This window comes from Microcaecilia unicolor, chromosome 9 (assembly GCF_901765095.1).
Source record: "Microcaecilia unicolor chromosome 9, aMicUni1.1, whole genome shotgun sequence".
NCBI classification, from domain to species: domain Eukaryota; kingdom Metazoa; phylum Chordata; class Amphibia; order Gymnophiona; family Siphonopidae; genus Microcaecilia; species Microcaecilia unicolor.
This window is the reverse complement of record NC_044039.1, coordinates 17,550,990-17,564,466: the sequence shown is the minus strand read 5'-3', so window position 1 is coordinate 17,564,466 and position 13,477 is coordinate 17,550,990. Positions and strand designations below refer to the sequence as shown.

Genomic DNA, 13,477 nt, shown 5'->3' with positions numbered 1-13,477 from the left:
AGGTTGGAAGTACATTCGTAGTGGGTATTAGATGGTGCTATTTACATTCCGGCAGACACATATTTTAAAATTGAATAGAAGATCATCTTTACCGCCTACAAGAATTACTTAAAAGGAGAACACGCAAAATGATTGTCCTGCTTATATGATTAATAGGTATTAATGCACTGTGCCCCAGCAGCCTATAGCAGTTCAAGACCTAATCCGAGCAGTACTATAAACCTCTGACTGACAAGTTTTATAATAATAATCGCCTTCTGTAGAATCCTGTTAAAAAATGATAGCACAGCATACGCAATAGCTAATAACACGAATATGCTTTAAGACACAAGTAGCTATCATTATCATCCCATGGTGATTGCAGAAGGCATTTAATAGACACTTTCATTCTGTCTGTCTCTTATATTGAATTTAGTTAATGTATCATGCCTAGATGATTTTAGGTTTTTAAAAAAAAGTAGAAGCATTCAAATGTAATTGTGGGTGAAGGATTCTAACTACGTATGGTTACAGTTTTCTATTAGCTGCATTTTTCATTATAAAACTTTATTCCTGATTTACTTTACAAACCATATCATTCAAGTAAATATCTCTTTCTATGGGAGCTATATACAAAGCATTTTCCCCAAAGACCGAGGACAGCGATTTTTACCTAGCTAGATCCATTTAGAAATTGCTCTCTTACGGCGCCTTTTACTAAGCGGCAGTAAGCCCAATGCGAGCTTACTGCTCGCTAATCAGAAATTACCGCCAGGCTACCGCAGCAGCCCGGAAGGTACTTCCCACCCCTAGCGCGCCATCATATCCGGCGCTACAAAAATATATTCTAATAATATATATTCTAAATACTCTGTGTAAATCTACGTGCGGTATTTAGAATATGCTTAGGCATGGTTCATCTGACTAAATCTATGCGCATCCATGAATGTCAACGAAAAGGTGGCGTAAATTCTTGCACATAGATTTTACGCGTACTAGCCCATATTTTATAACAACGTGCATGGATTTTGGAACACCCACAAAACACCCCCTTGAATGCTTTTTTTATTTGCCTGCGCAGGTTACAATTTAGGGGCAATACATTACAGAATACGCTTAGCAATGTACGCACGTAAATTCCATTTTTTGCCAATTAGTGCTCGTTATTGCTTGTTAAGAGCTGTTAACGCTTAACAGCTTGTTCAAACAATTAATCTATGTGCATAGTTTTAGAATATACCTAGAATTACGCACAGAACGCATGTAAATCTAGGCATGCTATGTAGAATCCAGAGGATTAGGGCTTACCTCCGGATTCTATAATGCGCCTAGCGTTCAGTACCGAAATCGAAGCATATACCATAACAACATGTATAACTTAATTGGCTTAACAAGCTAATCAGCATTGATAACAGCACTTAAAAACCAATAATGAGCACTAATTGGCAATAATTACAATGTACGCGTCTAACTCGCTAAGCATATTCAGTAACGCCCTTAATGCCCTTTACTAACAGGGCCCCTTTAATGCTTTATAAAGTTCAATAGTCTTGAATAGACTGGATACATATCCTGCATTTTTTACAGATTTTTTTTTTTGTGTGTGCCTTCATTACTAAAGGACATTAATGGAGTTTTAATTTGTTGTTACACCGAAGTTTTACACTTCATTACATTCCCATGTCAATAGTTATGGCCACTATGGATTTTCTGTCTTTTTAGGTATTCTCAAGACCTCTTTGGGTATTGTCTGCCCTGGGACTGTTTTTCTCATATTGAGAAGCTATTGTTAATCTTTCCAAAGAAGTGTAAATCATTTAAGCTTTCTATTGTTCCTCCTGTTCTCCAGGACTTCACAATTAATTAGGTGAGTTCACAACTAATTTATTTTCAAAGCATGATATTGAAGAACTGTCAGCCATGATTTGGGTTTTGTGTCTTGCATGTCACTAATTATCCTTTCCATTTATCTGTAGCTAAGATCTATTTAAAAATATATATATATTATGAATACGGTACTTAATAGTAACAGTACGCATGAACTTTTAAATCCTCATATAGGGTCCCTTTTACTAAGCCGCGTAAACTTCTACGCGCGCCCAACGCATGCCAAAACGGAGTTATTGCCCAACTGCCGCGTGGCTCTTGCGGTAATTTCATTTTTGGCGCATGTCTGATACGCGCGTTTGACAAATATTTTTTATTTTTGGGCGCGTAATGGACACTCGCCAAGTGGCATTTGACACGCGTAGGTCATTACCGCCCGGATTCTTTACCGCTAGGTCAATGATTGGCGGTAAGGTCTCAGACCCAAAATGTATGTGTGGCAATTTTGATTTTGCCGCACGTCCATTTTCAGCAAAAAAAAGGCCTTTTTTACAGGCACACTAAAAAATGAATCGGTGTGTGCCCAAAACCCATGCCTACACTACTGCAAGCCAATTTTCAACGCGCCATTGTAAAAGGACCCCACAACTATGGCTAAGAAAGCAAATAGAATGCTAGGTATTATTAGGAAAGGAATGGAAAACAAAAATGAAGGTGTTATAATGCCTTTGTATCACTCCATGGTGCGACCGCATTGCAAATATTCTGTTCAATTCTGGTCGCCATATCTGAAAAAAGATATAGTGGAATGAGAAAAGGTGCAGAGAAGGGCGACGAAAATGATAAAGGGGATGGGACAACTTCCCTATGAGGAAAGGCTAACGTGGCTAGGGCTCTTCAGCTTGGAGAAAAGGCAGCTAAGGGGAGATATGATAGAGGTCTATAAAATAATGAGTGGAGTTGAATGGGTAGATGTGAAGCATTTGTTCACGCTTTCCAAAAATACTCGGACTAGGGGGCATGCGATGAAGCTACAATGTAGTAAATTTAAAACGAATAGGAGAAAATTTTTCTTCACTCAACGTGTAATTAAACTCTGGTATTCGTTGCCAGAGAATGTGGTAAAGGCGGTTAGCTTAGCGGAGTTTAAGAAAGGTTTGGATGGCTTCCTAAAGGAAAAGTCCATAGACCGTTATTAAATGGACTTGGGGAAAATCCACTATTTCTGTACTTTTTTGGGATCTTGCCAGTTATTTGTGATCTGGATTGGCCACTGTTGGAAACAGGATGCTGGGCTCGATGGACCTTCGGTCTGTCCCAGTATGGCAATACTTATGTACTTAACTAGGCAATTTTAAAACATGACCTACCTACCTACATACATTGCAATTGAGTACTGTATTCTTACTATGTTAAAAACGTTAAATCAGATCTTGTAAAACAGTGCCATAAGATACACATGTTGATGACATATCACTGTTATAAATAAAAAAGGAATGCTTATACGAATGATTAGTGTGTGCTAAATGCTGCACATCCTATTTCACACCTGTGGTCTATGTAGTACTTAGCGCATGCTAATGTTAGATCTTGCTAAGCTTTAGTAACAGGTCTGTTAAGTGTATGGGTGTGGTTCCTGTCTTGAAAACACACTGTGGAAGACCAATTTCAGTGTACATTCTGGTCGTTAAAATCTACTCATGAAGATATGACTAATTTAAATATGTTTACTCTATTCTACTCAAGTAAAAAGTAGCAAAGCCTTTGAAATTTTACCCCTACATCCAAATCACGCAGGACGTCAGACTCACAGAAACAGAAGCCTGCGCAGCCTTCTACATGGAATGTTGCTAGTGGAATAGCAACATTCCATGTAGAATCTCCAATAGTAGCAACATTCCATGTAGAATCTCCAATAGTATCTATTTTATTTTTGTTACATTTGTACCCTGCGCTTTCCCACTCATGGCAGGCTCAATGTGGCTTACATGGGGCAATGGAGGGTTAAGTGACTTGCCCAGAGTCACAAGGAGCTGCCTGTGCCTGAAGTGGGAATCGAACTCAGTTCCTCAGTTCCCCAGGACCAAAGTCCACCACCCTAACCACTAGGCCACTCCTCCACTGTTGCTACTATTGGAGATTCTACATGGAATGTTGCTATTCCACTAGCAACATTCCATGTAGAAGTCGGCCCTTGCAGATCACCAATGTGGCCGCGCAGGCTTCTACATGGAATGTTGCTAGTGGAATAGCAACATTCCATGTAGAATCTCCAATAGTATCTATTTTATTTTTGTTACATTTGTACCCTACGCTTTCCCACTCATGGCAGGCTCAATGCGGCTTACATGGGGCAATGGAGGGTTAAGTGACTTGCCCAGAGTCACAAGGAGCTGCCTGTGCTGGGAATCAAACTCAGTTCCTCAGTTCACCAGGACCAAAGTCCACCACCCTAACCACTAGGCCACTCCTGCACTCCAAAGCCCAACATCCTTCTTTCAATACTCAACATCCTTCTATCACTGTATCCATCCAGTCAACAAACAGATATCTTTTTTCCTACTAAAGTTTAATGTCCGCCTCGGCATTAATTCAGAATCCATCTTTACAGTCACTCAACATCAAACCCTCAGTCTGGCAGTCAATTGATCGGTATTCATGTTCAATCACTCATCCTGCCTGGGCAAAATTCTTGTTTCAATTACTTCCATGCAGTAAGTTGTCAGTTTTACTTATCTGCAATAAGCAATTGGAAAGTTAAAAAAAAGCACATATTCTTTTGGATATTGGGCTGGTTTAGCTAGCTGTTTAGTAATGCGTAGACATGTGTCATGTGCTGGAGCTAGAAAAAAAACGCTAATTGCCTTTAAAGGGAGAAGTTATCAAGGTGCAGCAAAAGGAAAGCTTTTACTGTACCTTGATTTTTCACAGGAGTCACTCAGAAGAAGCAGCAGTATTCTAGCGGCTACATCTTAAAGGGTCCACAGTGCAGTCTACCCACCCCTAATCTCATTCCCCACAGGATCATATTCTTCAACCTCCTGATCACACTCTCTACACCAAAAAAAAGACTGCCCTCCATTCCCCGGGGACCTACTGTATCTGTACCTGGTGGGTCGGTCCTAGGACAGGAGAAATCCTGAGTCACTCCTGCCCTGCTAGCACCGACTCCCAAAATGATGCCCCCAAGCAGTATTCTGACACTTCTATTGCTAAGGTCATGTTTCTTTATACTGCATGATGGTACTAAAAATTAGGAATTTCTTTTGCCAAGCTGCGGTTAAAAAAAAGGCCCTTTGGTAGCGGCAGGGGCTGTTTTTCCCATGCGCAGGGACCCTTTATACCACAGTGGGTAAAAAGCCCCCCCCCCCCCCGAAAAAAAAATGGCCATGCGGTAAGATTACTCTTACCGTGTGGCCAAGCAGCAGGAAGTACTTACCGCCACCCATTGAGTTGCTCTGCCCGATTACTGCGAGTTAGCCCCATGGTAAAAATTCCAAAAATATTTTCCGGTGCACGCTCGAGCTGGAACTACCGCTGGTGGCCACAATGCCCCAGCGGTAGTTCCGGGTTGCTGCTCAGAGGGCCCCTAAGTTTTTTTTTTTTTTAATTAAGTAGACTAAATTCTCAAAAGATCGCAGAACACTATACATCATTCCTCACATTTCAAATGTTATTTGGCATCTCTGGTCACTCCTCGGTGTTCTGAAGGGGCTCCAAAGGGGTGTTCCCTTTGGTCATGCCCCTTTGGACACACCCCTGTGTTCACATACTTCAGCAAAGGTGCTGCTCTATACTCCAGGGGGCCGATATTCAGACCACAGGAGTTAGCCTGGCTAACTCTTGCGGTCAGCGCTAAACCTGGATATTCAATGCCAGGTCATTTCCAGTGACTGGCATTGAATATGCGGTCTATTTTTGACTGGATTAAACATAACCAGCTACATTCTTATTCAGACTTAACCCGTTATCTTCAAACCAGCCAAAGATATCCCATATATTCATGTGGTCAAATATAGCCACTAAAGCGGGGCTGAAAATCAGTGGATAGCAGGTTATATCAGCCAATAAAACTGGCTTTCTGCTAGCCACTACTGGTGATATTCAGTGGGAGAGATTGCCGGCTATCCCCCGCTATCCCCCGCTGAATCTTGGCAGATAGCCGGTTATGAGGCATTTAACTGGCCAGGTACTGATCCAAAGTGGGCACAGGCCTATTTGCTTTGAACTCAGGCCCACCCAGCAGTGGCACAGCTGTGATGTGGCTTGCAGGGATCCCCAAGCCCCGTCAGCTGATGACTCCCAGTATCTCTCCCTCCCCTCCTTCCAGGTGCTTGGAGGTCTCTTAACTGCACTCCTCAACCCATCTGTTAAACAATTAAATTCTTCATCAGCAGGGAGCAATGACTCATACCTGCTGCTTGCAGCAGCCCCCAAGCCTTCCCCTGTTGCAGAGTGGCTAACTTAAGTCACTCTGAAATGTAGGGATGGGATGACTTCCCCATGAAGAAGGAGGCTAGGGCTTTTCAGCTTGGAGAAGAGACGGCTGAGGGGAGACATGAAAGAGGTATATAAAATATTGAGTGGAGTGGAACAGGTGGATGTGAAGCGTCTGTTCACGCTTTCCAAAAATACTAGGACTAGGGGGCATGCGGTGAAACTACAGTGTAGTAAATTTAAAACAAATCGGAGAAACATTTTCTTCACCCAACGCATAATTAAACTCTGGAATTCGTTGCCGGAGAACGTAGTGAAGGCGGTTAGCTTGGCAGAGTTTAAAAAGGGGTTAGACGGTTTCCTAAAGGACAAGTCCATAAACCACTACTAAATGGACTTGGGAAAAATCTACAATTCCAGGAATAACATGTATAGAATGTTTGTGCGTTTGGGAAGCTCGCCAGGTGCCCTTGGCCTGGATTGGCCGCTGTCGTGGACAGGATGCTGGGCTCGATGGACCCTTGGTCTTTTCCCAGTGTGGCATTACTTATGTACTCTGGGGAAAAAAAACAGGCATTGTCTGTTGAATATTTGAATAGGTAGGGCATAATTTTCCTGATCTATCCCCACCCTCAGGAACAGCAGGGGAAAGCATGCAGACGCTTTTATTGTAACATAATGCCAGCGATTTTTCAAAGGAAAACTATCTGACCAGATTCCTTTTGAAAATTCACTAAAGTAATTATGTACTTTGCCGCTAGGCAGTTTAGTGAAAATGCCACTTCTGACTAGAGAAAAAAATTCTTGGAAGATCTGGCCCACACTTTAATAAAGGTAACTCTTCATCAATCTAAAGATAAAAAGAGCCCTGCTTTATATTACACTCCTGCTCCCACAGAAGGGAGATATTCTAAAAAAGGATTAATATCAAAACCTTCTTCAACTTTGCTGTGGGAAATGCTGAAAGCACTAAACTTTGTCTCATCCAGAGAATCAATTCAGCTTTAAAAGTCAGCTCTGTTGTTTTGGAAAGGTTATATGCAGCTGTAAAGAGGAATGAGTAAAGGCAGGCTGGGAACGCCTTCGGCCTTGGGATCATTCAGCTTCCCAGAGCTTTCAATATTAATGCTTTATGAAGGAAAATGCTGTCTAAGATGTTCCTTATGGACTGTTTTAAGTGAAGGGGGGAGGGGGGAAGAGAGCCCTCAGTATGTTAAAGGAGTCTAATAAATGTCCCGCAAATTTCTCGCTGTTTAAAAATGTGCAAACCTCTTTACTCACTGTTTGCTGCCCATTTTCTTGTGATAGTTGCTAATCTGAATACAGGTCTACTAACCCTCCCCCTTAAGTAAAATCCTTAACTTGTTTTGTCTTTATACAGAGCCCCTGAGACAGTATACATTAAAATTCAAACATACCGAGGAAAAGCAACGACCAAGCACTGCAGAGTTTGCAAATACTGTAATGTGGGCACTTGATTTTATTTCTAGACCGTGTTCTTTAACAGATTACAAGGGGCATTTTCAATATGACGTCTAAATCCGATTTTGGATGTTTTGCGGACAACATCCAAAAATCCAACAGTGAACATGGACATTTTGAAAACCAGAAAAATGTCCAACTTTTTGTTTCAAAAATGGCCATTTGCTAGATGTTTTTCTGCTCAGTGCATCTATCTTTTAGTATCATTTTAAGGAAAAGAAATGTCCACAGGAAAAATGCACAAAAAATGCCATTGGGATGTAGGAGGAGTCAGCATTCCTAGTAGACTGGCCACACAGACATCCCAGCAGAGCAGTGGGACACCCTAGGGGGCAGTGCAGTGGACGTCACATAAAATTTTCCAGGTACACGTCTCACCATTACCCCCTTACATTGTATGGTTAGGGTTACCATATTTTGTCCCCCAAAAAGGAGGACACATGCCCCGCCCCACCCCGCCCCCTTTCACAAACCACCCCACCCCCTTTCATGCCCTTGCTCCGCCCCCTGTCACATTTTCCCCTCCCTCCTGTCACACACCCCGTCACCCCCTCTCCCCGTCACCCCCCTCCCCTTAACTTACTACTGCCCTAGTGGTCTAGTGACTTCTTCCGCCTTCGGGGCAGAAAAGAGTCCCCTCTTTCCTGCTCGGAGCGCTGCCCTGCATGGATCCTTTCTGTTGCTGATCTCGGCTCCAATTCAAAATGGGCGCCGAGAGTTGAAGTCTCACGAGGTCACTTCAACTCTCGGTGGCCATTTTGAATCGTTGCCGAGATCAGCAACAGGAAGGATCCATGCAGGGCAGCGCTCCAGGCAGGAAAGAGGGGGCTCTTTCCTGCCCCGAAGGCGGAAGAGGTCACTAGACCATCAGGGCAGTAGTAAGTAAGGGGAGGGGAGGCTAGCAATCTGCCCGTTTGTCCGGATTTCTGGACAAACGGGCGGGCTGGCGGGCAGGATGGCCCACCCACCAGTCTGCCCGTTTGTCCAGAAATCCAGACAAACGGGCAGATTGGCAAAACCCGCCCGGTTGCCCAGACATGTCCTCAAAAAGCGGAGATGTCCAGGTAAATCCAGACATATGGTAACCCTATGTATGGTGAACTTTCGAAAGCCCACCAAAAACCTACTGTACCCAACTGTACACCAGTACAATAGCCCTTATGTCTGCAGGTGTCACCTATATGTAGATAATGTAGGTTTTTGGAGACTTTTAGAGGGCTCACTTGTTCCACCCCAGGTGTACCAGTTAGAGTGGGATAAGGGCCTGGGTCTGCTTCTCTACAGTCCACTGCACTGACCACTAGGTTACTCCAGTGACCTGCTTGCTACTCTAATAGGACTGGCCATAACATCTGAAGCTGTCATAGAGGCTGGTATCTCTTTCACAACTTTGGGGGGTGGGAGGGTTTCAGTGACCACTAGGGGAGTAAGGAGACATGCCTTAATCCTTCCAGTGGTCATCTGGTCAATTAGGTCACCTTTTTGTGATTTTATAAGTGATTCAAACAAGTTTAGACCAAACTGTCTAACTTTTAGCCCAGGATGTTTTTGCTTTGTTCTATTATGGCAAAAAAGCATTCAAGTTTTGGGAACGCCCAAATCCCTCCCCCAACATGCCCCCTTGTGATTTGCATGCACAGATTTGAAAATCACGATTTGGATATTTTGGGGGAGAAAAATGTCCAAATGCCTCTTTAAGCTATTTTTGAGACGTTTTTTCTCTTTCGAAGATGAGTCCCCACGCCCCCAAATCAGTTTAAAATAGATCCTAAGGAAAGGTATATCCAGCTTGGATGTTATCTGCTAGGATTTGGAACACTCATAGCAGATGTGGTTGATTGATGAGTATAGGATTTAGAAGGGCTGTGAACTGGTTAGGTACATCAGATATGGTGTGTGGCACTTAATCTGAAATGTAAATTGATAAAAAGTGGCTGATTCAGGAACAATATTCTCCTTTCATTGATGTTTGCAATAATAATGATTTATCATTATCACACTTATTATTGGGGGTTTTCACAGCCTTCCAGATGCTTTTGGATGGGTTTGGCATTCTAAATATTGTGTTCTTCTTAGAAACCTAGGATATTCTAAGGTATTGATACAGGATGTGGGACGTTCCAAGCATACAGTTTTCTGTAGTTGGCAAATGGTGATTTTGCCAACACCCAAAGTGTTCACATGTTGTTCCAGGTCTTTGAATCTTGCTCCAAGGTCACCTGTTGCTACAGGGATCACAACTGTAGGTTTATAGTAATAATAATAATAATAATTATTATTATTATTATGCTGTATCTAATGACAGGAGTGGCCCAGATGTTCATGGTCTTCCCACCTATTCATCACCTGATCCTGCAACAACGGCTATAACTCATGTTACACCTCCTCCAATTTTCCCTATACTTACCCCGACCTTTCCTCTGATCATCTCTGTCTAGTCTAAAACTAGCTCTTAATAATATTAATACTATTAATAATAATAATATTACCTATCCACACACCTCCATTATTCTGCATCTCCATTACTCTGCTAAGATTTACCTGTTTTTCTCTATACTTTGCTTGTAATCCTATTGCTACGTAAGCCGCATTGAACCTGCTATGAGTGGGAAAGTGTGGGGTACAAATGTAACAAATAAATAAATAAATATTCTTTGGAGACTGTGTTCTTTACCATGGTATGTTTGATGTAATCTGCCTTTACGATGCCTAGCTATTTGTAGATTCCTTCACTGTCCAATCCTTTGATGATCTTATTACGGGGCATTTCTATGCCTTCTATGTCGGCCATGTTTCTTTTTGTTGTAGCTAGGGTGGGACATTTGTCTAATCCAAATACCACAGCAATATCTTGACTGAAACTTTGGATGGTATGGTGACAGCTTCAAATCGTCCATATACAATAGGCACTAGATTCTATAAATGGCGTCCACATTTGGGCATCAAAAGAATAAGCATTAGGCATTTATTTAAAAAAAAAAAAAAAGCAAATACAAAATCAGGCATTTTACAGCTGCAGTAAATATGGCCTGAGCGTGTATGAAAGACTCGTGTAAGGGCGCCCTGAGGCCACATTTTGCCACAGCTTAGTAAAAGGACCTTTTAGTTAATATGGGGTAGATAGTTTGTTTCTGCTTTATCTCTGTTAGAAGATGCTTGAGTACGCCCTAACTGCATATTCATTTTGGCCATTAACGTGATAAGTGCAAAATTTTACTGCATCCTGGGGACTTAGGTCCCCAATCAAATGGCCTTAAATTACTATAATAATGGATTATTTCTAAACTGCAATACCCTTTATCAGACCAGTGTAAGTATTACCGAAAGATACTCTAGTACACTGACTTTCAAGTCTAAGTTGATTATGCCTAGCGATCATTCAGATGCCGGTGTAATAAAAAGGCATGTAGGAGGAAATCTATTATTTTCCAACACTGAAATTTGTTTCCTAGCGTAGTGAGTCTATAACATTTTCAGTCTCTTTTGCCTGTTCATTTGCAGATTTAGAGTAGTTTTATTTCCCATCATTGTTCAAGAGAATGTGTGGGAAGCCATTGTTAAAGAATTAGTTCCTATGGCAGAAAAGTAAAATTAATTTATAGATGACATTCATTTTAAAAAAAGAGAGAAGATCCATAGAGGCCTTTTCACTAAAGGATTGGTGTGCGGCAATGGGCTTTCCATATGCCAAAGCAGAAGTACCACAGGTCTAACGATGGCACCGGTGTTCTGCCTCAGCAGGTACCATTTCCGGCGCTACAGAAAATCAGGTCCGATTTTCTAGTGCAGGGATTATTCAGTGGTAATCGGACACTGCCACGTGCTGCCCGGTTACTGCTGGGTTAGCGCGGGAGCCCTTACCACCACCTCAATGGGTAGTGATAAGTGTGTGTCCCCCCCCCCCCCCCAAATGGCCACGTGGCAAGTGCGAACTTACTGCACGGCCATTTCTTTTTTTGGCCTTTTTACCCGCTTCTTATTAACCATTTTCCTCATTTTGACATAGAGGGGCATAATCGAACGTCGCTGGCGATCTATTTTGGCGGCGGCGCAACAGCTGCCTGGAGCCGTGTTATCGAAAAAGATGGCTGGCCATCTTTTTTTCGATAATACAGTTTAGCCCGGCCAAATGCCAGAGTTCACCGGGTTTGAGATGGCCAGTTTTGTTTTTCACCGATAATGGAAAAAAATGCCGGCGACCTCAAACCCGGCGAAATCCAAGGCATTTGGTCATGGGACGAGCCAGCATTTGTAGTGCACTGGTCCCCCTGACATGCCAGGACAGCAACCGGGCACCCTAGGGGGCACTTCTAAAAATGTTTTAAAAATATACAAATACCTCCCAGGTGCATAGCTCCCTTACCTTGGGTGCTGAGCCCCTCCAAATCCCCCCCCCCCCAACCCACTCTCCACAACTCTACACCACTACCATATGGGTGAAGGGGGGCACCTACATGTGGGTACAGTGGGTTTTGGGGTGGGGGTTGGAGGGCTCAACACTTACCACCACAAGTGCAACAGGTAGGGGGGGGGGGTGGGCCTGGGTCTGCCTGCCTGAAGTGCACTGCACCCATTAAAAACTGCTCCAGGGACTTACATACTGCTGTCAGGGAGCTGGGTATGACATTTGAGGCTGGCAAAACAGGTTTTTATTTTTATATTTTTAGTGTGGGAGGGGGTTGGTGACCACTGGGAGAGTACGGGGAGGTCATCCCCCATGCCCTTCGGTGGGCATCTAGTCAGTTGGGGCACCTTTTTGAGGCTTGGTCGTGAAAATAAAAGGACCAAGTAAACCTGGCGAAATACTGCTTAACGCCACTTTTTTTTTCCATGATCCGCGAAAGCCGGCCATCTGGTAGCCACGCCCATGTCCCGCCTTCGCTACGCCGCCGACATGCCCCCTTGAACTTTCACCGGCTCGGCGACAGGAAAGCGGCGATAGTGTCAAAATAGCAGCTTTCGATTATACGGATTTCGCCGCTTTTGAGAGATCGCCGGCCATCTCCCGATTTATGTTGGAAGATGCCCGGCGATCACTTTTGAAAATAAGCCTGATAGTCGCCTTATTGAAAATTAAATGCTGCTACAATGGATTTCTTTAGTGACTTCACTCCAGGTATCAGCTCAAATTTGATCATGTTATGATCACTGTTTCCTAGCCGATCCAGTACCATTACTTCTCGTACCATGCCCTGCATTCCACTAAGGACTGGATCTAAAATAGCGCCCCCTTCAGTCAGTTCTTGGACCAGTTACTCCAAGAAGCAGTCTTTTATTTCAGCTAAGAATTCTACCTCCCTAGCGCTCCCTGGTGTAACATTTATCCAGTCAATATTGGGGTAATTGAAATCAACAACAACAAAAAGTGCTACCTAAACGCGTTATTTTAATGTGTTTTAGGGGCCATTTTACTAAGCCGCGTGGGTGCCTACGCGCGCCCAATGCACGCAAATTCAGAACTACCATCCGGCTACCATGTGGCCCGGGCAGTAATTTCATTTTTTATGCGCATCCACTACGCACACCGGAAAATATATTTTATTTTCCGGCGTGCAGCGCTAACCGGGTGGTAATGGGCATTGTACGCGAGCTGATGATTACTACCCGGTTAATGTGTGAGACCTTACCGTAAAGTGAATGGGTGGCGGTAAAGTCTCAGGTCCAAAATGGACACGCACCAATTTTCATTTTGCCACACGTCCATTTTTGGCCCCCCCCAAAAAAGGGCCCTTTTTTGCAGGTGCACTGAAAA

The 13,477-nt window shown here is 43.2% G+C and overlaps 1 protein-coding gene across 1 annotated transcript in view; it reads left to right on the top strand.

Moving 5' to 3' along the window:
- Positions 1-1,810: 1,810 nt before the first annotated feature.
- Positions 1,811-13,477, top strand: part of MGAT4C (MGAT4 family member C) — a 44,267-nt gene continuing 32,600 nt past the window's right edge. Inside the window, exon 1 of the mRNA XM_030215039.1 lies at positions 1,811-1,846. The gene's annotated coding sequence lies outside the window, so the exon portion shown is untranslated. The remainder of the gene's footprint in view (positions 1,847-13,477) is intronic.